Source organism: Falco punctatus (assembly GCF_963210335.1).
Source record: "Falco punctatus genome assembly, chromosome: 5".
Taxonomy (NCBI): Eukaryota; Metazoa; Chordata; class Aves; order Falconiformes; family Falconidae; genus Falco; species Falco punctatus.
Window position 1 is genome coordinate 47,985,982 of NC_137584.1, and position 24,520 is coordinate 48,010,501.

The window sequence follows — 24,520 nt, forward strand, 5'->3', positions numbered from 1 at the left end:
GGACTTTTATTCCGGATAGTAAACAAACTGTCAGCTTAATGAAGGTAGTCCTTGGAAAGAGTGGACTTGAACGAATGATTCTTTACCTACTGTGCAAGTAGTAGTCATTAGGATGTAGTGAGGTATGCATTAAATAACTTGCTCTGTAATAGACCTTGCCCATGTGTTTATTACCAGAACGTGTTTCGGGTTTTGAGATGAACAACATTTAAGGTAAAAGTACCTTCCTGGGCAGACTGGTTCAAAGAACTTGACTGATGATGCTGCATCACCTATGTAGTAGTCTGGTCAGGCGGATAGGGTTGTGTGAAAGTCCAAACGCGCAAAATAGCTATAAGGATACTTTATGAACTTAAGGGATTTTATTTTAATGTGTGCAGTTTGAAAAGGCTTCAGTCATAGACCACATAAATACTCAAATCAAACACATATCGGCAGTAGCTTTACTTCTCAAACATTTTGTTAAAACCTTCTTTGCAACTGAAAGTTTTATCTATTTTCCTTTTTCTAAACTGGGACTGACAGTATGCTAAATTGCTGATAGCATGATGGTTTAGGTAAATTACCAGGTGAGAAATGTTAAACAATTTGGTTGGTAGTGGTATAAAACAATGTATTTAATGTTTTTTTTAATCTTTGTTAACATCTTTCAAGCATTAATAAATTGGCTACTGAACATATGTGTTACACCATCAATTTCTAACTACCATTTTATTTTTTTGTAGAATGAACTTTTATTGCACAGTCTTCAGTTGCATCATGTTTGCAGACAAATACTACAAAAATAGTCATATTCAGAAAGTCTGGAGGGACTTAATATTACCAAACCAGTGTTATTTCTTTATCTTGCTCATAGGAGTGTTTCAATCTTTCAGAGTGTGAGTGAAGACTTTCCTTTCTCAGGGTAGATTAAGCCATCGTAAGCCAACACGTGCACTGGAAGGGGCTGTCCTGAAATCCAGACCAGGTCTTTGATGTGGTTCATGGTAGTGACATGTAGTTACTGCTGATGCAAAGGAAAGAATGAGAAGGGGAGAGAAAGAAGATGGGGGGCACCAGGTATTTAGGCAGCAATTCTGTTTATGCCTGTTCAGAGCTTGCTCTAGTGATGAAAGGTGTCAATTCTAGCAACAGCAGAAGCTGACCTGCTATATTCATAAGTTATATACATCTTGAAAAATATTTCCGGTAGTTTTACAGGGAACACAATAAATTTAGGCATGCGTATTTACTTGGAAACTTTATGCATTAGTAAGTTTGGTGTGTTTATTAGCTTTTTAAACTCCCTGTGATTCTGTACTGTATTTGAGCAGAACACTGCATCCACAAAGATTACAAAGATGAAATACAGCCTTTTTTCCAATAAGACATGTTTTCTTTGTTGAAGCCTTTTCCTGTGAAATACTGGTACACTTTCATTTTTATATGTAGTGTTTCACATTATTACAAACTCAAGGGAATAGCCTGTTAGATTCCTTTGCTTCAGTAGAGTACTATACCATTCTTCAAGCCATTTCAGTGATTTAAATGACTTTATGAAGTTAAGGTGCTCTTGTCCTGAATATGCCAAGATAGGAATACTGTAATTAAGCCTGTATAGGCATTAGTTAAGCACAGTTAGAAAATTATCAAATAAACTGTTTATAGAACCTATTTATAAAATAAGCCAATTTATTGCTGAATTCTCTCAAAATACATTGTAAGCAGTTTTGAAGATGTGCAAGGATACGTTATGCCAGTCAACACTTAAAATACTCGTTTTCTTGATTCATGCTACCCTAACTCAAATTTACGGGTCATTTGATTTGAAACTGGTAAAAAAAGGATCCCAGATTTCATTTGTATTTTCAGGAATATATTTAAACATAATAGTAAGGGTGCCTTTTTTTCTCTCTTCATAATGGGAGATGAACAGATATAATCTTAAAATCTATTCAGAGTATCAGGAGTCATCAAGAATAACTAGGACAATTTTTTGTTACTAAGTCAGGTAATGAAAGGATCTTTCCCTTTTGACAGCTATTGCTGATTCTTTGAATTTTATATTAGTCTCGCTTGTTGAGCTTTCACAAGTAAGCATGTACTGTGAAGCCATCTACTTGTGTAGATGAGAGTGTTTTAAAAGTCATGAAGCAGGATATTCTTTTTTAATTTGAAGCAGTTTATTTGGACAAGAATGGCAAAAATATCTTGCCACCATGTTGCTTTACTGTATTCATTCACATCAGCAGAAACTTCACAGTGGCAAAGAGAATATAATCTTGGAATACTTTAATTATAACTAGGCTTATGTTTCTCCTTGAAGGGTTGTCTTAGTGATGTTATTCATTCTACTTAGTCTGTACAAGTTTGTTAGGTACTCAGTAAACATTTTAAATTTTATTAACATATGTACATGATAATTCATAGTCAAGAAAAGTCAAGTAGAGCGTCTAAAAAGAAAATTCATGAAGAGTAGTAACTTACAGCAAAGGTGTATGGGATTAGAAAAGTGATTCTTGCTGGTGGTGGGATGGTATGAAAGTCTGTGAACAGGTTTTTTGTTGAAGGTGGTAAGCTGTAAAATTGTGTTTGCTGTTATGCTTGTATTCCTTTCTATCTTCACAAACTTGATGTAAAAGGGTAGTCTCCTTCAGTGTCCTAGTCTCAGTATCTTTTAGATACTCTGCTGCCAAAGATTAGAGGAAAGGAAGAACTAGTGGTCTGGGCTGGATTGAGATAAGTTGTACAGTTGAAGATGAATGTATTTTCTCTTTTTAGGAAGTTTAAAATGCACGTTTCGGCACTTGTATAGTAACAGTGATATTACTGGTGTCACTAGTTTAACTAATCTTATTCTGTACTTTGTCATTTTTCTTTTAAGTTAACTCACTAGTGTTGCTTTTCATTTTTCTCTTCTTCCTATCAGATGAAATCATACTAATGCCCTCAAACAAGAGACTGTTTTGTGCTTTACAAAAAAAAAAATATGGTCAGAGAGTATTCTAGCCTGTAGATAGGATGGTTGAACATCTTTGCCTTCCTGATTTAATGCCGCAGTTTTCTTCTTGAATGATTTTCTGTATGCATATCGATGTTATAATGGATGTATATTCACATTAACATGTATCAGACTTTCTGTTGAAATGCAGAAAAAATGTGAGGTTCTTGAAGGTAGATGAATTGATGTACTTCTAAAACTAGTGTGAACTTCACAGCCATATTGATGTGTATACTGGAGCGTTATAATCGTGTGCAAGCCAATGCAAAAAATCCTTAATAGGTGAAGAGTATTAAATGGATATAGAATTGTTAGCTCAGATATAGATTGGTAGGATTTACATGGGCCATATATGCAGGGACTTTGGATCTGAATGCCACTTCCACACAGAGAGATCATATTATAATTACATCTGGCAAAATAAGAAACATAGCTTTTTCCTGATAATGGTAGGAACTAAGTAGAAATAATCTTGGTGTTAAAGAGTCCTTTCTAAAAATCTGTCTGCCTTCGTCTGGTCAAAGGAAGCTCTGTCATTATCACTTCAGTTGATCAAGGGAAAAAATTACTTTAGATTTATGCTGTTTCTGAAGTAACCAGATCTCATTCAGCAATGCAGTGAAATGCAGTTTTAAGTGTGCCTTAAGTTTTTCCCTCTGAAAAGGACCATATATTTCAAATTTTAGATAAAAACAATAAATTTTTGTTTGTAGAATTTGAAATGTAGTTTGGGGTTTAGTGATTTTCTTCAAGAAAAATCTTTGTCATTTCAGTAGTGTAAGTAAATAAATACTAAATGCCACTCAACTTTTGAAATATTTACTGGAAATTATACTAGTCTGTCCAGTTAATATTTCGTTTATTTTCATGTGCTTGCAATATATTATCTTGTCAGGTGGTGCCATCACAAAATTCCTCATACCACAAAGTAGAAATACCTTTGAATTATGCAATTCAGATGCATAATTGATATGCATAGTCTGGGACAATCAGAAGTCTTCCGCTTCAAACTCATGGATTTCTTGTACGGTATGACTACCAATATAGCTAATTCACTATTGAGAACCTTACTGTTCAAGCTATCTGTGATTGAAAGTGAAATACCAAATATGATCTGAAGTGCTTGCTGATTAATTTAGAGTTTTATTACTTAAGAAAAGCAAAATAATGGCATCTTCTCAAATTTCATGTTGATTTAAAAAAATCACCATATGTAAAATATTAATTTGGTCAGCTGTGGTTCTGTGAATTGATAAAAGAAGTTAGGCATCCATTATTAGAATGTAAAACCTTGACGTGATTAGGATAAAAATGTTAGTTATATAAAATATTGAAATACAGTCTTTTAAGTTTTGTGTGCATACTGTCTGCCTTTTCTGGATGTACACTCTGTACGTGCTTTACCCCTGCAATCCTCATTGCATGGTCAGAACCACTAGAGAAGAGGAAAGTGGCGTGAAATGGCAAATCCTAGCAGACATGAAAACCACTGTGCAGATTGGATCTGTATGTAGACCAGATAGTTTCAGAGGCAATAGCTTGTAAGCCTAATTTGAAATGGGAATAAACCTTTCTCTTTTTTGATTTTATAGAAGTTGATGCACATGTTCTTATTAAATATTCAGTAATCAACAAGCAAGTATACAAAGATTTTAGGTAGTCCTGAGCATTTTCCTTAATATTGCTCGTACCTTAATTAAAAACAAACAAAAAACCCCCAACAAAACTAAAACCCAACTAAACCCACAGAACCTAGGAAACTGTAAATATTTTTAAGATTATGAGGTTCTTGGAGAAATAACTTGATACAAATATTTAATATACCTGTTTGGGTGTTTTTAAGTAGTCAGTACTGCAGAACCCAGGTAAAACCATCATAAAGAACTGTCTCACTTGGAAAGAATGTGCTGAGCTGAGGTGTCGGTGTAAAATCCAAGACTTTTTTTTGTTCCTCATTTGTTTTACCTCCCAGTGCAAATACTGACCTTGTTCAGGGTTACGCTCTGTATGCTGATTAGAGGATATTCTGATTAGTGCATATGTATTTTGTCTATCATGTAATATATCAGACATATTACATCATTGTAATATAGCCACAGACAGCTGGGAGAAGTTGGGAGTGATGTTGTTTGGGGCAAAACCATCAGAGAAATCAAAAGGGGAGATTACTGAATTGTGTGAACCACCAATATAAAAAGTTGCTGTTGAGGAGTGTCTACTTAGTACAGAGATAATTACTGATTACTCTCAGTAGTCAAAAGGGCGCATTTCACAACTGTACCCTGGTATGGAAGGTCCTAGTTACAGTATCATTTGCTTTCTGCTATCCATAGAAAATACTATTTTCTTGATGCAAGTCATGACATTACCTTTCATATTATTTCTAGAGACTTTAAAATAATGCTACTTCAGCTACCATTGTAAACCAGTATGTGATATATAGCCTCAGTTGTTTACCAGTGGGATATGGCAATTAGCTTAATTGGATCCAGAATTTTAAATGATTTGTTTTGTGTGTCTCGGTTTCTTCTTCAACAGCCTTTAGAAAAACAGATACTAGAAGATTATCCGGTTCTAGTTTCATTGATTTCCCCCCCCCCTTTTTTTTTCTTTTCTTACTGCTTTTAAGCCCATAGCCTTCTAGGGGATGATTTTTTTTTTTTTCTTTGAAATCCTGTTCCCCTATGTAAGTATTTGTGAGCTGGCAGCCCTAATAAAGATTGTTTTGAGATTCTGAGAATATGGTGGAATAGATTGTACAAAATGTCTGAAAGAAATTTGAAGTGCTGTACTTGCATAGTCCTGTGCTAGGAAATTCATGGAGTGAAAGCAAGCAAGCAAATTAAAGCTAGTTAAATGTATTGGTCTTATCTTCTGGCTTTCCCAAATGATCGTACTTTCTAAATGGATCTCTTCACTGCAGTACATAGAGCAGCCCTGTAATACACAGTCACTGTTTTGTTTAGAATCCATTATTTCCTCTAGCTTTCCTTCTCCCTGTCCGCTTAATGTTTTTTTGAAAGGTTGTGTTTCTTTTAAATAGCTTTTTTTTTCTTCAAATGATTTAAAGAAAAATGAATGCACTAGGTTACTAGTTTTCTTCATTTTAGAATGCATTGCCTAACTCTTCTCAATAAATCTCCTTCTCCAACAAAAAGTTTACATTTCTGTATTAACCAGAATAGAAATAAGAATGGATGACATGTAATAAAAAAAAAATAAAATTTTTGTCCAAAATTACATATTTTTGTCATGATAGTCTGGTTCCAGTATGTTCAAGAATATAACTAAAATGGCATTTTTCACACCACCTAGCAGTTTACACTCTGATATGCAACTCAAAAAGTTGTGCACAAGTTAGAGCAACCTCGGGAGCTGTCCCATGCAACACTTGCACACTGTTGCAAATACCAAGGTCTTGCATTTCCCTTCTCCATGCCTTACCTTGTCACCAGATACTTTAGTCTTTCTTATGCACTGTGAAGAAATTCAACCAACAATTTGAAAATTATGAAGAATTTAACTTTTCCCAACTTTGAGAATTAATTTGTTCTAAATGGCTCTCATCTTGATACAGAAAAGCAAGCAAACATAAATCCAAAAGGAACCAATATGTGAAAGCAATTTTCTCAGCATTTCTTAGTATTTTATGGGTAAGAAAATAAGACCCAAAGAAAGTCTGCTAGAGAACTGGAAAGGTTTTAATTCCTAGTCTGTTTTACCATCTGATTGGCTCTTTTGGAAAGCTATCTATTTGAAAATTATATTTTCTTAGAGGCTTTTCTCAAGAAATTTTACTGTTGTCCTTTTGTCTTAATACATTTTTTCAGAACTGGGACCTGTTAAGTATTTTATAATACAGCTTTGAAATTATACATCTTGTCTTGCAGTAATTGCCTAGCATTGACTTGAGCTACGTGCTGCAAGATAACACGGTACATTAGAGTTTATTATTGTTCAACAGTTGATGTATGTGTATGTATCCATTTTGTAGGAGCTTCAGGAAAGCGTAGCCACAGTATTTACAGTCTACGCCATATAAAAGGAGACAAAGTACAGTATGAACTCTTCCTCTTGCTGTACATGTTACACTCACGGTGTTTCTGCAGCTGATGCATCTTTCTTTTGTCTTCCGCTCTTGCTGTGTCAAAGGAGTCAGACACGGGTGTGTTCATGTATAGACTTAAATGCACATCATATGTGAAAATAAGGTGAATATTTAAAAATCTAAATACTAAGCGTTCAAATTTAGCTTGCTATGAAACATTTGGTTGGCTACATCAGACTTTTAAGCTGTTTGGTGGAAGTTTCCAGCCTTGTACTATTAAAAATGATGCTGTGGCGGATTGTGACAGACAAAAGCTGTGCCTTACAGGTGCGCAGGCAGGCGGTGTTGTCTTGAGCCGTATAGCACAAGGCTCCCACTCACCGAGGGATCAAGGTTTTCTTTTCTGCCTGAGCCACAATGACAGTATTACCACAGCAGGCAGCAGAACAGTCTTGTCATACTGAACTTTGTCACATGGTTAATACTTACAAATCGGAGAAGTATTTGATGTTAACACGTTTGTTGAGTTAATCATTGCTGGCGAGTCAGATTTATGAGCCAGGTGCTGTACTTGAAAGGAACCCTGCTACAAGCAAGAAAGATGAGAGGTGAGGTTTGAACAACCTGGTTTAGTGGGAGGTGTCCCTGGCCATGGCAGGAGGGTTGGAACTAGGTGATCTTTAAGGTCCCTTCCGACCCAAACCATTCTGTGAGTAAACCACTGTAGGTGCTGGTTTGGATTGTTCTGGAACAGAACTGGATTTGAAGATACTATAAGCATGTGATTCCTATTTCTAGGTCTCACTTTCTGGGAAAAGGCCAAGAGTTAAATTCTGAAACTCTGCAGGATTCTTACCTTCTGAAATACTAGTAGTAGGTGGATACCTCAGATACCATTTGCTTGCATTTGCTTTCCCATTCCTCGTGTGGTCTTGACCATGCTTGGTAACTGCTGGCACAAAAGTGCTACATCCTGTTGTCATCGCTGTTCCCAAGATGTTCTTAGGTCTCCTCCAGTGGCCTTCTGAATCCTTCTGATGCTATTGCTTTCCATTTCTAAAGAGTTTGAAATAGGAAGTTTGGTGGATTTTCTTTTGGCACGAAATCTCTACTGCAGTGATGAAATACTTCCCCAGTTTGTGTTTTCACTCATTTCTTTTCTTTGGTAAAAGCTCTTTGCAGTGAGTATTTCAACAATTATTATTATAGCATGGTTTCCAGTATCTTCAAACTGAAAGTGAAGTTTTGGTGGGTTTGGGGGGAACAGTTTCCATAAACTCTTGTTATTTCTTATGCTTTCCCTACCTATGTAAAGCAGTGGTGTGCAGCCAGCCACTGTAGCCTACTTTCTCACCTTCTTAAGAGGGAAGGTCCAGAAGATAATTTTGCAACTTCTGTGAAAAGCAGCTTCTCAGGGTACGTGCAGCAAGAGGAGCATGCAAAAAATGAGCCTGCCTTGCCAGGATGTTTTATCCAGTTTCTGAACTCGGCTTTGCAGCGAGCCCATGGGTGTACGAAGACACGAATGGCAGCTGGATGAGTTGCTCCCCTCTTTAACTATCATTTCTACTGGGGCTTAGGGACCTGATATGAATTATGAAGCCAGCAGTTGGCTATCCCTTTTGTGAAGCATGGCGAGTTCTGCCGTCTGAACACTTAAAATACCAAGCAAAACTCTTAACTCCTACTATTACCTGTGAAGTACACAGATCCTGGGTGTTGGCAGGGTCTTGCCTGTGACATGAGGCAGACACTCTTTCCACGTACACCTTTCTCTGTTTCTTCTTAAAAAACCAAAACGCTATTGCTCTTTCACCGTTTCATTCTCTCCTGTATGAAGTGGAGCTAAATGAATACAAAAGTAGTGAGAGGAGTTGCATATCCCTTGATCACAGAAGTAATTGATATGGTGACTGCACCACTGCTGTTAAATTTGTTGTTTTCAGGTGGCAGTTAAATCTTTATTGGATCACAGTGTGTCTTTAAACAAACACCTATGTTTTGGCTGTACAGACTGCAGTATAAGAAATTTAGATTAGTTTCTTTTTGTTCTTTCACCTTTTATCCTTTATTGTTTGTATGTTGTATCCCTGTACATTGGTTCTATGTACAGTGTGCTCCTTAAAAAAAATTATTAGTAGTTTATTAACTTTCTTCTCTCCAAAGCAATGGTTTATGCATTTATTTCCATCTGAGTGTATCACAACATAATGGAGTGAGAGCAGGATGCAAAAATGAGCAGCCAAGCAACAGCAGAATAGCACAGGAACTGGGAAATCTGTTCTAGCAGGACCAAGTGAGTTGTATGCAGGAACAGGAGAGGGCTGTGAAGCTCAGTCACCTTACCTGTGGTTAATGATTTAATACTTTTTTCTGCACTCTCAAATGATGAACACGTTCGTAATCAAATCTATAGGCAGTAGCAAGCTGTCATGTAACAGAATATCATGGGATTTTTCTTTCAAGAGATCCTGGTTTTGTAAAAATTAAATTGTATAGAAGCTCCTCTTGCAAAAGTGCAAGTGTTGCAAACATTCTAAGCAGTTGCTGATTTTTAGTGATGCAACAAACTTGAGATTTGATACTTCTTTCTTTAGTGTTTCAGTACTGATTAAATATGTTTTTAGAATTGTCAGTAGTGCCCACAGGAAATTTCAGTGGGTTTGAAGAACTGTGAAATCTAAGGATTTGTGAGGGATATTAAGTGAAGTTGCTGGGGTTTATGTGTGTTCTCCCGAGGTTATAAAGTAGAATTGGTGCCTAACTAGCTGGCTGCTCTTGAGGATTAACACTGTTAAACTTTGGCATTTTGTTTTGCTTTAGGTTTTGGTAATTTCAGACATGCAGGAGTTCAGGTTATGTCAGCTTTACAGGCCATGGAGGTTCATGTATAACCCTGTGAACAGTCGAGGGGGGCCTTGTAAACTAAGGAGAAATGGTCATTGCAAGCTGTGATGTTGGTAAAAGTTACATTAAAGGGAAGAGGTGATTCTGAAAACAAAAAATGCTGAATCAATCCTATGTTCATGAGAATAGGGCGTCTGTCTTAGTTTGATAGAAACAGTAATGAAAAACTAGCTGAAATAGCTGGTAGTAAAATACCTGGCTTTTTTTAAAAAAAGTAATCATTGACTTCAGTTTCTTTGCTAAGATCTTTATGATGATTCTGTTCTCTTGAAAAAGAGCAGAATACTGAAATTGAACTAAATGCTTATTTTAAAGTCTTTTTGAAAAATGCAAGGAGACTTAAGCAACAGTGAAGAACCTACAGTAAAAATATAGGACCAGTAATTTGCCACCTACAAAGAATATCTTTGAGCAAGGGATCCTACCCAATAATTTTCTTTTTGTATTACCAAAATCAAAAGTTTTTTTCAAAAGTTTATTTCTTTTAATTTTTGAAAGTAGCTTCGTTATCTCTTTTTTACTGTTCCTGGCGGTTAGGATGGCTTTTCTTCCCTGGATTTTGCTTCTACTTTTATTAAATGCCTTTGGCAGGCCGTGGGTGGTGGGCACTGTGCAACCAGCCGCAGCAGCTGCCCCTTGGCGCCCTGGTCAGGGGAGCTGCCCCATGGCTCAAAGATGAGTCGCAAATAATTCGCCGTTGTGCTTCAGATCGTTATTTTTCCATCAGATTCATGCGCGTCCATGCTAACGGGGGGTAATTTTTCCCCTCTATTGCATGCCAGGCTCAGGGTGTAGCGCACAAGCCCCTACACACCTGGCATTTAAACACCTGCTATAGTTAACAGGGGTTACGTGGTCATCATTCTCACAGATCAAAGCCTTCTTTAAAAAATGTTGGTGAATCTTAGTTGTTTATCACTGTGATATTTTATGAGGAAGATCTGTGAAGGTGGATGGTGAGGTATTGCTCTGCTTTTTTGACTGACCACAACAAAACCACTCCTGACACTATCCCGTGTTACTTAGCACGGGGGCTCTGCCGCCGGCTGCCGTCTAAAGTTTATTTCCTTTTACGAGTCCTGGGCTTCTTTTTGCCAGAGTCCTGCTGCTCTGCTTGATCCTGAAACACTTTTTATTTTATTAGTCAGAGAAACATGGTTGGGAGAGCACAGTTAAGAAATGTAGCTAAGGGAATCTGCTTTGCATTCTTTAGATTTTTTCCCCCCCCTGTGTATATAAATGCTCTATTTAACTACTGTTCCGTACGTTTTATTATGTTGAGTACTCTTGGTCTTTTACCACGTAACATACCATTTCTGGAAGGGAACTGGCCAAGTATGCCTCTGGAAAGAACTAGATAAAGAGCTTTTACCCAAAATGGTCTACTGTAGTGCTGGGGGTTAGGATTTGAGGTGCTTTGTAGATTTTTCAGGGCTTTCTCTAGGATGACTTTGATCCTGTCAGTTTCTGTGTATTACTTCTCTATGTTTACATAGACCCTCAATGAGATTGGTTTTCTTTGTGGAGTAATGTTCATGGCCTTGTACATACTTAGATTAATATATCTGATCCTTCTCTGGACACGATTATAGGAGTGTTCTAACCCTGTAAAATATTGATAAAACCTGTTCCCAGACTAGGAACGTTGTAAACACATTCATACGTTTTTGATACTTGTGGATAACATGCCTCTGGTGAGTGATGCATTTCATCAGATAGGTGTTTTCATTGTTTTTAGACTGCTCATGTTGTTTTATTACCAGCTGTGTAGGAAGTCAGCGTGCTGACAGGTAATCGGGTACCGCTCTGGGGGAGATTGGCAGCTCTTGGTAACAGCTCTTCTTCAAATCCCATCTCTCCAGCAGGGATTCCCCTTCCCCTGACAGCCATCTCCTGCCTCCTGGCAGGGCTGCAGGTGTCTTGCCATTCCTTGAGAGTTGTTGCAGCGCCTGTCTGTGCAGTCCCATTTAAAGTCTCTGTTTTGATGTCTATCTGCATATCCTACCAATGGCAACAGTTCAGAAATGGGAAAGTAGCTGTAATCTTCCATTTTCAGCTATAAACCAGTCTCTCACATCAGTTCTGTGAGAAATACTATGAATGCTTTAAACATTTTTTTCCATAGTGTGGTCATTTATATGGTGAACTCTAATAAAATCCATTGGCTCTAATCATTTACAAATTTGCTCAAAATGGGTAGTATTTATTTTACTGCACTCATCTGAAAGATTTCTTAATGAAATCATTGCCTTTATGTACTCTTTATTTTAACCATGAATTACAATAGTGATCATAGAACATGAAAATTATAACATCATACAACATGAAAATTATTTATATCTAAAGAGTAACATTCAAAAATACTTTGTATTGAAAACATGAGCACATTTCATATATGGTTTGGGTAGCTTAATGTAAAATACATCACAGATACTATTTTCTAAGATGTAAAAGTACTTTGTAAGTTTAACATGTAGGACCATACAGCTGTGGCACCTAAGTGGCCTTGATTTCTGTAAGAATTATCTTAAGGAAAGGAGGGAAAAAACAATCTGTAGTTTAGTTTCACAATGTAAACATTAATATAGATTTATCATCAGTATGATACAGTTGCATAATACCACTTTGAAGGATTTTTTTGTCCTTTGGTGAGGCACTTTCATCCTGTGTTTGATTTTACCCTTATGTCTGGCTATCTGAGTTTCTAATGCTTGATTGTTAGAGTAAGTGCTTAATTCTGTGAATTAGCCTGCCATAAATCACTGAAATACACGTTCGCTCAATTTCTTGTTAATATGTTTCTGCTTTGTAATGTCTCCTATTTGTAACTGTTTTCAAAAACATCGTGGTTTTTTTCCAACATCTTTCTGGAATCAAGATCGTTGTATCAATACAACTTGATTTTTGCTTATTTCTAGCAGGCCAATCTCATTTCTAGCTGAGTCACACAGTAATTAAATGTCTTACTTTGGTTCTTAAAGCTTTAAAAATATTTTATTGTATTATTGCTTGTAAGGAGAACCTTTCATCATTCCAGCTGAGTCTTATTTTTGTAGCTCTTAGGTGAAAACAGAAACTCAAAACTGCAGTTGCCCTAAAAACCTTTTCTTCTGTATTTACAGACATTTTCCTATGCTCTTCCTCTGACTCCCCAGCTGATTGTCCACGTAGAAGTAGGAAAATGTCAAACCAGCCCTCGAGAACATTGGTTTAGATAACTGGTGTAGACTCGAGTTTTGAAGCTTCTTTAGCCTGTTGAGACCTGTGAAAATGTTTTAAAGTTAATTGGTCACTTTAATGTCAAGCAGCAAATTTCAGCCTATTTGTGGTGGGATTTGCTTTCCTTAGGTACTTCATCCCTGACTCTAAACCGTAGTCCATTGGTGTCTGGGATGCACTAGCTGGAAACCAATGACTTAGGCAGCTCATTTTAGATAGATAGATAGATAGATAGATAGATATATAAATAAAGCCCAGCAGTTCGTTCTTTTCTGGATAAACAGCATCTCTGCCTGAAAGAGTGCTCAGGTGCCAGTAAGGTAGCTAAAGCCTGTGATGTCTCTGACTCTGGGGGCTGTTCTTACAGAACGACGTGGGTTCTGCAGGGAAATGCAATGTCTAGTTGCTACTACAATAGGTTTGAAGTGTAACATTTGTACTGGCTTACCATTAGTCTCATTTTTACCAACTTGCAAGGGCTGGGAGGAGGGGTGATGAAAAGAGGTTTGTATCTAAAAGAGCAAGTGATTTGAGGTCTGCTTTGCTTTACTAAAATCTTAATCTCAGTCATAATAAAATCATTGTGTGTACAGTTTGGGCCAGTCGAGATTTGCCTTCATGAGAGTGTTCTATCTACAGTTAGTTTCTTTAATCCAGTGTTACCTTTAATACATTGGAATGCTAGTTGGATTTTGTATTTTAGGTTTTTTTAACAGTGCTTTGTACTCAGTGCGTCAAGAGCAACCCATGGTTTTACAATGCTGAAATGTGGAAGGAAATGCCAGGAAACTAGAGATTTTAATGTGATAACCTTCATTGTTAGTGACTAATTTGTTATTCCTCTCTATTAAGATCTTTTGCGGTTCTTCTCTGAAGTTCTAATACTGTTTTTTCCCCTCATACTACAGTGAATATCTTCTCACTCTGTTCAAGAACAATGTGATTGTAGTATTCTCTGCAGAGTATGGATTCGGTTATGTTTTTTACTGTGAATTAAAGGAAGGATGTAAAGGAGAATCTGGTTTTACACCTCTTTGGGCTTTTAGAGTATAAATATATTTTCAGTTTTTACGTGGGCATGCAGTCTTGTCAAATACAGTTTCAATAAGGTGTTTTTTAATACTGTTGCTTAAAAAACCCAAGCAAGTAGTGTTTTTTTCATTGAGCCTATTAACAGAAATCCTAATTTGTCCCAAACGGTAGGAAAGAGGCATGTTTTTTAGTTTTATGTATATCAGCAAAGAAAGAAACTCCTAAGTCTTTTTCCTCATATTGAATCGTTTGCGTGAAGGAGGTACAAAGAGTACTTTCCACACAGCAATACCCAGATTTGATCTGATAGAGGTTATGCTGTTTGGTTGCTCCTTGAATTACCTTTATCAGGGTTGTGCGGTACGTCCAGCATGCACATCTGGACAGGTCTTTGTAACTTCATATTTTTGTGTGTCCATCTTGGATTCTTCTATTTATTTACTGTTTGGCCACCGTGTTACTGAGGGCATGTCAGTATGGTAAAATCTCATGCGGTTCCTTCCTCCTGTCAGGAGCTCAGCATCTGCACTACTCTTGTAGCAAAGAGAAGGAAAACTGTCTCAGCTTCCAGATTTTCTAGATCAGGCTATTCAACTCCTGTTGAGACAGAAGAGAAGCAGCATTTTAATGTTTAGTGAATAGTAACTGGAGAGGTGGCAAGTGGGATGGCTTCAAAGACAGCTTGGGTGGAGACACACGGCTACAACGTGTAGTGGGAGAGCTTAAAGGCCGCTGTCCACAGCGGAGTCGGGGGAATAAGGAGATGGGTGGGCTTTTGTGCAACACTTTATTCAGGTGGCAGTTGAAGGAATACTTACAGATGGACCAAAGAAAACTGTGTTGCCTGTGTAAAGCAGAAGACAAACTTCATTGCACAGGTGACTACAAAGCAAATAGAATTTCGATTGAGTCTTCAAATATTATTTATAAACAATGACTGTACATGGATTCAAAGAGTGAGAATTGAAGATAATTTAAAATTATCACCTTGAAAATAAGATAACGTATTTGTAATTCTCTTAGATGTAAGAAATCAAGATCTGAATGTGTATTAATCTATATTATTGCTAAATAAATTTATGCTGATATACCATGTCCTCTCATCAAAAAGTATAATGGTTCTATTTAATTCCAAATAGAATGTTTAAGTTATTTTAGTAAAAGTAAACCTAGCTACAGGAAAAAAAAAAACAACACAAAAAATACAAATGAAAACCAACATTAAATAAATCAGCAAAATACTCTTTTTTTTCTGATCTAAATAACTTAAAAACAAATTAAAATAGTTTTAACTTCAGCCGTCTTTCTAACAGTAATTTTATTTTTCCATGTTTTGCCACAGCACCAGGAGGGGCACCTGCAGCGCAATGGCTGCTTTCCTGCTCCATGGTGCCCATGCTGTGTATAGGGCTGCTCAGCAGCTCTGTCAGCTGTGTTTGATATGTGGGCTGTTCCGGGAAAGCTAAGTTGCTATAGCGGTGGGCTGGGAAGGAACGAGGAGGTCATCTGTCCACCTCTTTGCTGGGCAAGTAAATGCGGGTGCAGAAAGTTCTCATTCCTGTCACAGCAAAATGCTACCTTTCCTGGGAGTTTTTCAGGGGGGGTGTGTACTGCTCAGTGAACGGTATCGGTTTGCAGTGGTCAACTTTCTTGAAGATACTCACAGGTATCAAGAAAAGACTTTTTTTACATGCTTGTGTCATAACCCATCCACCTTACTGTTGCTTGTCTGCCAGTGGGCATGCCTGTAACAAAGTCCCAGCAAAGTGATGCTTCCCAAAGGAGTTCCTTTGAAATACAACATCTCATACTTGTCCTGCTGTGAAACAGCTCTCCTGGCAACTTGACAAACCTTGAAAAAACTGCTGCTTCTCATCTTATTTTACAGCCCTTCTATCTTTTTTTTAAGACCCTTATAGAAATCTGGGAGACCCAGGAGAAATCATAGTATTATTTGGAAGGAGTCAACAAAATTGCTTCTTATATCCAATTCTCAATCTCCAACATGGCAAACGTTTTACTGCCTAGAAAAGGGATGAGATTTTGAGAGCAGGAACTATGTATGTCTTCTGTAAAACGTTTGTATTTTACAGTGACTCTGCAAATTTGAGCTTGTGTGTGAAAGTATGAAAGGAACTGACTCAGAAAAGGGTCTGCATTACTGGGGTTTTTGTGATTATCAAGGCATCACAGCTCCCCGTCATTGCTCCAGGCATGTTCTATATCCCCAACAAATTGTTTTTCTAAAGCGTATCTTAAATACTCAACTCTGACACTAGAGACGTTAACGTATGGTAACTCGGAGATCGCTGTGGAGAGCAAGGCTTAGTTACGATAGAAGTTGTTCCTGGACTGGTGAGCTGTCTGCCTCACGTGTTTCCCAAATTCCTGCTTGATGTTGAATGAAGTGCTTGGTAAATGGCCTGTGGCACACAGGGCCATCGGCTCTGGTGGTGGGAGCAGATGCTTCTCCTGCTCAGACAGCCCCTCGAGAGGGTGGGAAGGCACCCCTCAAACCAGATGGGGAGCCGAGTCAAAGTTGTCACCTCTACCTCATGATCAGTACCTGTCTGTGCTAATTTTGAGAGAACAGAAAGTTAGTTATAGGAAAAAAAATACACTGCCCAACTATAGAAATCATTAGAAAGGAGAATAACCTTGTGGTAGAATTTAGTCAAAAGGAGTTATTTATAGTTAGATTAGCTTTTCCTCTAGTAAAGATGGTTTGGAAATTACTAGGCCATTCCTTGTCAGGGAGCAGGCTGATGAATTTAAGAAAACTTATGACCAGTTCCTGCCAGTTCAAATTATGCTACTATTATAAAGCAGATAGCATGTTTTTCCCTTTTATCTTCTGTGTAAACTGATGGCGGATGGGATGGATGGTGTTTTGGTAGCTGCTGATGGCACAGTTGCTTTGTGCATCTAACGTTTCAGTCATGGCCATCTGAAAGCAATAATTAAACATTACTTAAATATGCTATGTAAATTACAGCTCTCCTGCCTTCTTTTGTACACTTTTATTCATCCTTGGTGGTTTTTAGGATCAAACCACATTTGACAAGGTTGAAGGGCAATGCTGACAATAAAAGCATAAAAGTAATCTGTTGGAGTATGTCCATTGGAGACATGTTTAGCTGCGAGAGTGCTCATTTAGATACTCAGCAGTGCTTTAACTGTTATCATAATAAATGCCTTTGATTTCTCACTAATACTTTGAAAATTGACCTGCTTTGTCCATTGATTATGCTATTTGCTTTAACCACTCCTTTTTATGATTAATATGAAATAGAAGAAACTAGATGCTAATACAGCCAAGCACATAAAACATGACTAGTCTGATTAACATAATTGGAATTTATGTGCTTAAATTTAAGCACATGTGAGTGCATAGTTGCAGTTGTGCCTACATGACAAGGAATGAATAAGACAAATATGAAGAAACAGAAAATAATGTAAACACTTGTAAAAAAATGAAAGATGAGTTGAAAAACAATACTTAATGTAAGCTTGATCATTTGCTTACTTTGTCTAACTGTGATTGATAAAGCAGTAACCAGTTTTAAAGTCTATTATGTTAAAACACACCACTAGTTTGTCCTTCTGTTCAGTTTAAGTTTCTATTTCCTAGGTTTCTGTTTTCCTGACATTGTGGTTCAGGGTAGCTGAGCTTGTGAGATTTTTGCTTTGTTTTTCTAATGAAAACTTTTTTTTTTTCCTATCCTAGAATGTGTGATGCTATTCAAATGTTTAAAAAACCTGGCATTTCATGAAAGTGTGTTGATTTCCCAAAGTTTCATATTAAAAGTTAGGAAAATGTTATATAGAAAATACCCTCCTACCAGCAAGCTCTTACTTGATGGAGTTACCTTTGGCAAATTTCGAAAGATTTCACACAAAGGAATTTAATCCTCTGAAATAGTATGTGTTATCTTTCACAAATCATTCCTTGAGATTCTCCTTCCTCCCATTTACTTTCAGCAGCACTTCACATTTTTGATAGAAGCAGAAGGTAGATTTTTCATTAGCACTGTGAGGTATGATACCTTCCATGGTTTTTAATTAGGTTTTCTTAAAGCAAGTATGTTTTCCTACCTGCAAGACTTTTATCTGAGACAGATTTCAGTGGTGTTTTGTTTATCTGTTTTAAACCATATTTTAATGCCTACAGATGAGTGTCCATAAGCCTGGGTGTTGTCCGAGTAAATATCTTGTCCCCATGATCCTTGAAGTTTTAATTGTGGTCTTCCTGATGTCTGACTGATTTTAGTCCAGTATGATATTTAGCTTGACATTATTAAACAGGCTAAAATTTACAGCACTTTTAAGTCCCTGTTGAACAGTCAGGATATAGGTGTAAATAGCTACTCATCCTTGATTTGTCTCCTTATCTGTTTTTATTTTATATGAACTTTGAAACTGTATTATTGAATTACTGCACTGTTTAAACAAAAGAAGACTCAAAGACATGATTTGTATGGAAGTTTTATACAAAACAAAGCTGCATTGTAGTTGCCTCCAAAAATCAATGTGTCATCACATTAAAAAAGTACACCTCTGCCGTAAGAGATTAATTTTGCTTTGCAGGATATGAAAAGGCCATTTTATTCTTTGCTCTTGAAAAATCTTTTTTTCAACACAGGAAACAAACTATTCTACCTTTATCAGGTTTCTTTAGCTTATAATTATATAACTATGAAAAGCAATCAATTACAAGATGTGGCAATCTGGCCTTCAGTACTAAAGATGAAATAATTTCAGTCTCAGAGGTTATGCAAGTTCATCATTCCCTTCCTTTGAGGCATGTGTTCATCCTGAGTGTGATACAGAGTACAAGATAAAAGCACAAGTTTTCAAGGACACAAATTTTGTTCCCAAGCAGATAATGGGTGTAAGTCCTGATGGAATCGCACTTGTGAAGTAAAGCAGATTCTAAATCAAAATGTTTGATAGTTCCTGGTAGTTGTGCTGAAATCGGCCTATCTAGGATTAGATTATCACAGAATAAGCATTCTGTGTGCACTTACATAGCCTTTCATATTCAATTTTTCTGTCTCTTCCCACAAAGCATAATGTCTCCTACATTCAAGTTACCCTTTATTCTAGAATGGCCCAGCTCTTGCACACACCATCACCTCATTTCTCTAGGGACTTAAGCCAGTGCTTAACTTTGTGTCCAAAGATTTTTAACTTGAAATAGTTGAAGGACAATGCTGAAAAAGGCTGTATTCTTTTAGAATCATGGCCAGTTATGCAAATGTGCTGTTTTATCTTTTGAGCTCATGCTAAGATATTTGTAAGTAAACCAGTAAAGTCACAAACCATGGAATTTTATGGTGATAGTTCGTGTTATGTGCTTGCTGATCTGTAAATTCCTTCTTCCTTCTCCTCGTTTTGCAGAGATCAGGGGAAAGTATGATATTAACTTCTATAAACCTTGATCCCTCATTGCATCTCTATTTTCTCCTTCTTACTGTATCCCATCACCTGAGCACTTTGTCTGACATGCTTCTGTTTCCGTGCTATGCACTGCTTCAGATGTGAAGCATCCCCACTTCATTTCCTGTTGGAAGGGATTTGGAGTTCTCATTTAAACTCATCGATGATGTGATTTCAGAAGAGTCAGGGGAACCAGGCATTTTATCTGTGTTGACACTTTTTCTTATGTATGTATCACTAATTTATAGGAATATTATCAGTTACATGAGTTACAGTTGAATGGGAGCTGGATTGAGTGCTCTAAAGTTAAGATCTCACGTGGCTTACTGTAGGCTTTCAGTGTGACAATGAATGGCTTCATGTCCCAGTGTCTTGGTTTTCCATTCGTGATAAAGGGATGATGCAGTGTTTCCCTTTTTCAGTTCTTTCTGTTACCTGTTTTGAGTGCGATCTTTTAGCTGAGGAACTTTTTTGCATGTGTGCGTTAGGTTTCGTATCAGAAGTGCTAGGAACAGACCTGGGCCCTACTGCCACGACTGGTAATGGGAAGTTTTGTAATGCCTTCTCATTTAACATCCTGTGAGCTTTCAGGGAGATTTTGATTGAACTGTTTAAGGAAAGACAAGGATGTTTTAATGGAATTTGGGAAGTTACGGGCAATTTTTCTGTCCTTGGAAGCTCATATTTCTTTTCATAGCTTCAGTCCCTAGTTAGCATAGCTTCTTCAGTGTTTTTGCTACAAATGTCTGTGGTGTTCAGTTTGCAGCAATCTAAAGACAACATGATACATAGCAAAAGAGGAATATGTGCTACATTCATAGCATTTAGCTGGTGCCAGGCGTTCAGTGGACAGACTAAAGTAGATGCCCAATAAGGTGAGCTTACAAAATGAAGAAAAGCAGGCATTTGCTGGAAACTGATGATGTCCCACTTAGTACATCATTTTATAGAGAAGTCACCTTCAGAATTATTCGTCTTCATGAGTCGTCATTACCCATGCAAATACGGTCTGCAGAGGATCTACAGTAACTGAGGAATCAAAGGAGGAAATAACTCTAATGAGTTTTGCTTTGTTGGTCATTTTTAGGATTACAGGTGCACCCCCCAGAAGTGGCTAAGGGTGAAAACAACTGTTAAATTAAAATGAATTTTAAAGGGCATTAGGCAGTTACATGTTGATGTTACCTCAGTATATTTAAAAAGGAATAGAGAGTAATCAGGATATTGTGTAACAAACATGTCTGTATCAGTATTGTACAATTTTTTAAATATTTTTTTCTCCTGCAAGGACCATTAAAACATTCAAATTTGAATTTCCATAATCTGTACAGTCTCCTTAGTTGTCTGCGTTTGTAAGTAAAACCAAATATAATTACAGTAATTCTGGCATCATACCAGGAAAATCATGTAAATTGTCATTAAAAATGGTTGAAGTGTGAACTTTCTTTTTTATTCTAACCTGAGCAAGTGTTTCAGAAAGCTGTTAAGCTTGACAGGAAGGTAGAAAGAACAACTGAGCAATTGACAGGATCTGTTTAATTTCATTTATGCATGAATTTGATTTTCCCAGGACAAGAGCTATAGTCTGTGTAGTCACACGAGGAGAAAATTTCAGCATATGCAGAACATTATCCAGTCTTTACCATTGATCAAGCTTAAGGGCAGACTTTTGGCTATGTTTGCATTGCTCTTCATTTTATTTTACTTTTTCTTTTTATAAATGGAGAGTAATTTGTTTTTATAGATAATCTTGTTTGAGATTAAAACGCTGACAAGAAGAGTGGAAATGTTTCACTGCGCTCTGATGTCGCACGCTGTAGTTTGGAAAATGGATTTGCTGTGTGGGGAAGACTTCAAATTGAGGCATGCCGCTTTGCACCAGATGTGCTGTAGTCATGCCCAGGGTGTGTGACTGTAGTATAGGGGAAAAAACGTGGAGGGGCCTGGCAGCACCATGTAAGACCCCCCCCACACACCCCAACAGCACCTTCTGGCCATGCAGCTGCCTCCTCCGAATCAGTGAGCCCCGCTCACCAGCTTACACATGGATTTGTTTTGGAAAATCCCTGTTAGCTTCAGTTAATTCGATACTTGACAAAAAACAAGTAATATTAGTAGCAAGTGACCTGATGTGAATCCACCATTGTGTACAGGGCGAAGTTGCTCCAAGGGTCTGCGTGCTCGGGCTTTCCCTTCCGTGAGGGGATGGGACCCTTCACGCCCTTTTCCCCTGATCTTTACTCATCAGACTCTTCCAACGGTAGCAGAACTCGAGGGCCTCACCACTGATGTTCCCCCGATGAAGGCTGTTGTCCCCTTTCCCTGTCATACTGGGGTTTCTGACCCTGTCTCCTCAGGCAGCCATGAGGGACAGCCCTGCTAGCGGCTGGGGTGGCTGGCCTCGGCAGCCTGCCGGCCTGGCACAGCTCACCCGCCCGGCCAGAGGTGCCGCACCGGTGGCCACCGGCTGTGCCCCCATACTGGCTATCTGCCTTCATGGCCAGCCTGGTCCCTGTGACAGGCATCACTTACAGCCTCGGCCCTGCCTGTTTCTTTTAAAGCCTTTTCAGCTCATTTCCCTAATGGCCGCACAGTGGTGTATGGCTTATTTTACTCTGTACCAGTCCCTATAAACCAGTTAAAAGGGCTGTTGGCAGCAAAGGTGGAGTAAATAAAGGTACGACTGGGCATGAGCGTGTTAAACATGGACAGGAGCGTGCAGGGGTGACTGAGCGGGTGCTCTCTGCTACTTCTAGCCAATTGAATTAATTAACTAAATGGATTTGGGAGATCCATCCCTTGTCCGGCAGGCTCCGTCCTTCCTGGCCAGCATCTTGAGATAAATGACAGTCATGTGCATCATGGTATTTAGTCTTTTTGATGGAAAGCTCTGGTCTGTGCCTTGTTTCTGTGGCTGAGTACGGGGTGTAAGGCTGGCCAGGATCTCACACAGGATCACCTGGGCTTTTCACCTGCTTTTGGGGATGACCAAGCATATCTCTCCTCATCTTGACAGGTGTTTGTCTCAGCCACTCCCATTGCATCCTATGACAGCATTACGTGTAATACCTGTAGGTAATGTGCTGCTGGCCTGATCATCCTTGCGTTAGAAAGCTTTTCTTTGCAACTGCATAGTAAGTCTTGTCTTCTGCGTGATAGATACAGATCTATATAGAGAACAATTAAGTCACCATCCTGTTCTCATAGCAAACTTTTACATATTTTAAATATGTTATCGTGTCTTCTTTTAGTCTTTGCACTTTGTAGACTAAACAATCTTAATTATTTCAACCTTCCCTTGTTCTATATCTGTTATTTTTTTTTATTTTACCTGGACTCCCTCCAACTGTCTCCTTCCTCTGACAGCCCAGCAGGCAGAGCTGGACATGGTAATGCAGTCAGGGCCTGCCACTGCTGCTAGGGGAGAAGTAATTACTTGATTTGCTTACAGTATTAATATGAATATATGTCAGGCCGCCTTTTTCTGCAACTGGTTATCATCCTGATTTATAATTTACTTATAGACCACCACAACTCCCCTGCAGATTCTTTTTGCAGTACAGTTGGCTAGCAAGTCTCCTTTCTATACTTGTGTACTGGAATTATCCTTCTGTGGCAATTTGCAGTTCTCTTTGTGGATCTAATGCATTCATTTCAGAACATTTTTCCAAAATACTGTGATCATGGTGAATTCTAATCCAATCTTGTAAACTGCTTGCAACCTCACCCAGTTTTATATCACATCAGATTTTACAAATCTCTTTTATCACTAGAGTACTAGATCCTCAAATACACAAGGCATCAGCATTACAACTAGCTTGTTTTAGAAACCTAATGAAAAGTCTCTGTCTGGTTGTGCCCACCTCTCTGGTGAGCAAGCAACAGTTATGTTGTAGGACATAGTCAAACTTTTCTGTTGGTCACTGTGTTGGCATACGATGACCCTAGGTAACTGACATATTAGCCACCAAAGGCAACACTCAGATGCTAGATTAGCCTGTGTGGAGCTCCAGGTGATGACAGCAGTATTCTCTTCCAGCAGAGCTTATTTTGAGCTAATGAGATTGTTCTATGCTGCTTTTCTCTTTCTATCATATTTGCAAGGTTTTTTTAATTCTATTTTGTATTCTTTCTTTTCCCTGTGTCTTTGCATGATGAATTCTTTGCAATTCTCTCAGTGCTGTGTGTACTTACATAAGCTGTGTGTACTTACTGATACCTTTTAAATCACTCCTTTGGGGCTTTATGGTAATTAAATATCTCCAGGTATAGCATACTGCTCACTTCCTCTGCACTGGGTTAGTTTGCTGCTGTGCCTTCAGTGCTGCGCTTCTGTAAACTTGTCCTCTCACCTGAACTCTTTCCCCCTTGGATTGCCTTTACCTGGGGGTGTCCTGGATTAATCCCTGCAGCTGGTTGAGGCTGCGTTCCCTGTATTCCCCTAGCATTTGTCTGCTCTTCCTTTCCTAGGAATCATGAAATCTCTCATTTTATAGTCGCTTCCGTTTGATTTTCTTTTCATCACTGAATTCGTAACAGTTCTCCTACAAAACTAAAGTTAAAGCTAGAACACGACCACCCATGCAGCATCTTTTATCACTTCATGGCTGCCAGATTAGTTCCTCAGCAAATATTGGAGTATCTTTTTCTCCAGGAGAAATAAAAGAGGTGTCTAATGCCAAACTTTGTCCGTATTCTAATTCGGAAAGCCTTTTGAGGATTTGTGTGCTTTCGTGGAGGAGTTCCTCCATCCAGGAAGCCAACAGAAGACAGAGATTGTCTTTACTCCTTGAAGTAGCCAGGGTAGTATTTTTATGAGCTAGTAATCTAATCCTTTATGCAAAGGAATTGCAACTAAAAAACGCAGCCTGCTCTGACCTTGGAAGCCTAACATT

At 38.1% G+C, this 24,520-nt stretch overlaps 1 protein-coding gene and 1 long non-coding RNA gene across 3 annotated transcripts in view; one reads left to right on the top strand and one right to left on the bottom strand.

The window, feature by feature from the left end:
• The window catches only part of SCAF8 (SR-related CTD associated factor 8), a 65,071-nt gene extending 58,851 nt beyond the window's left edge, over positions 1 to 6,220 (top strand). Inside the window, 1 exon segment of the mRNA XM_080389808.1 lies at positions 1 to 6,220. The gene's annotated coding sequence lies outside the window, so the exon portion shown is untranslated.
• LOC308064790 overlaps positions 5,578 to 24,520 on the bottom strand; it is a 47,568-nt gene continuing 28,625 nt past the window's right edge. For both annotated transcript variants that reach the window (XR_013928524.1, XR_013928525.1), the window contains one exon: positions 5,578 to 24,520. This exon is cut by the window's right edge and continues 17,794 nt beyond it. This is a non-coding gene — a long non-coding RNA (uncharacterized lncRNA).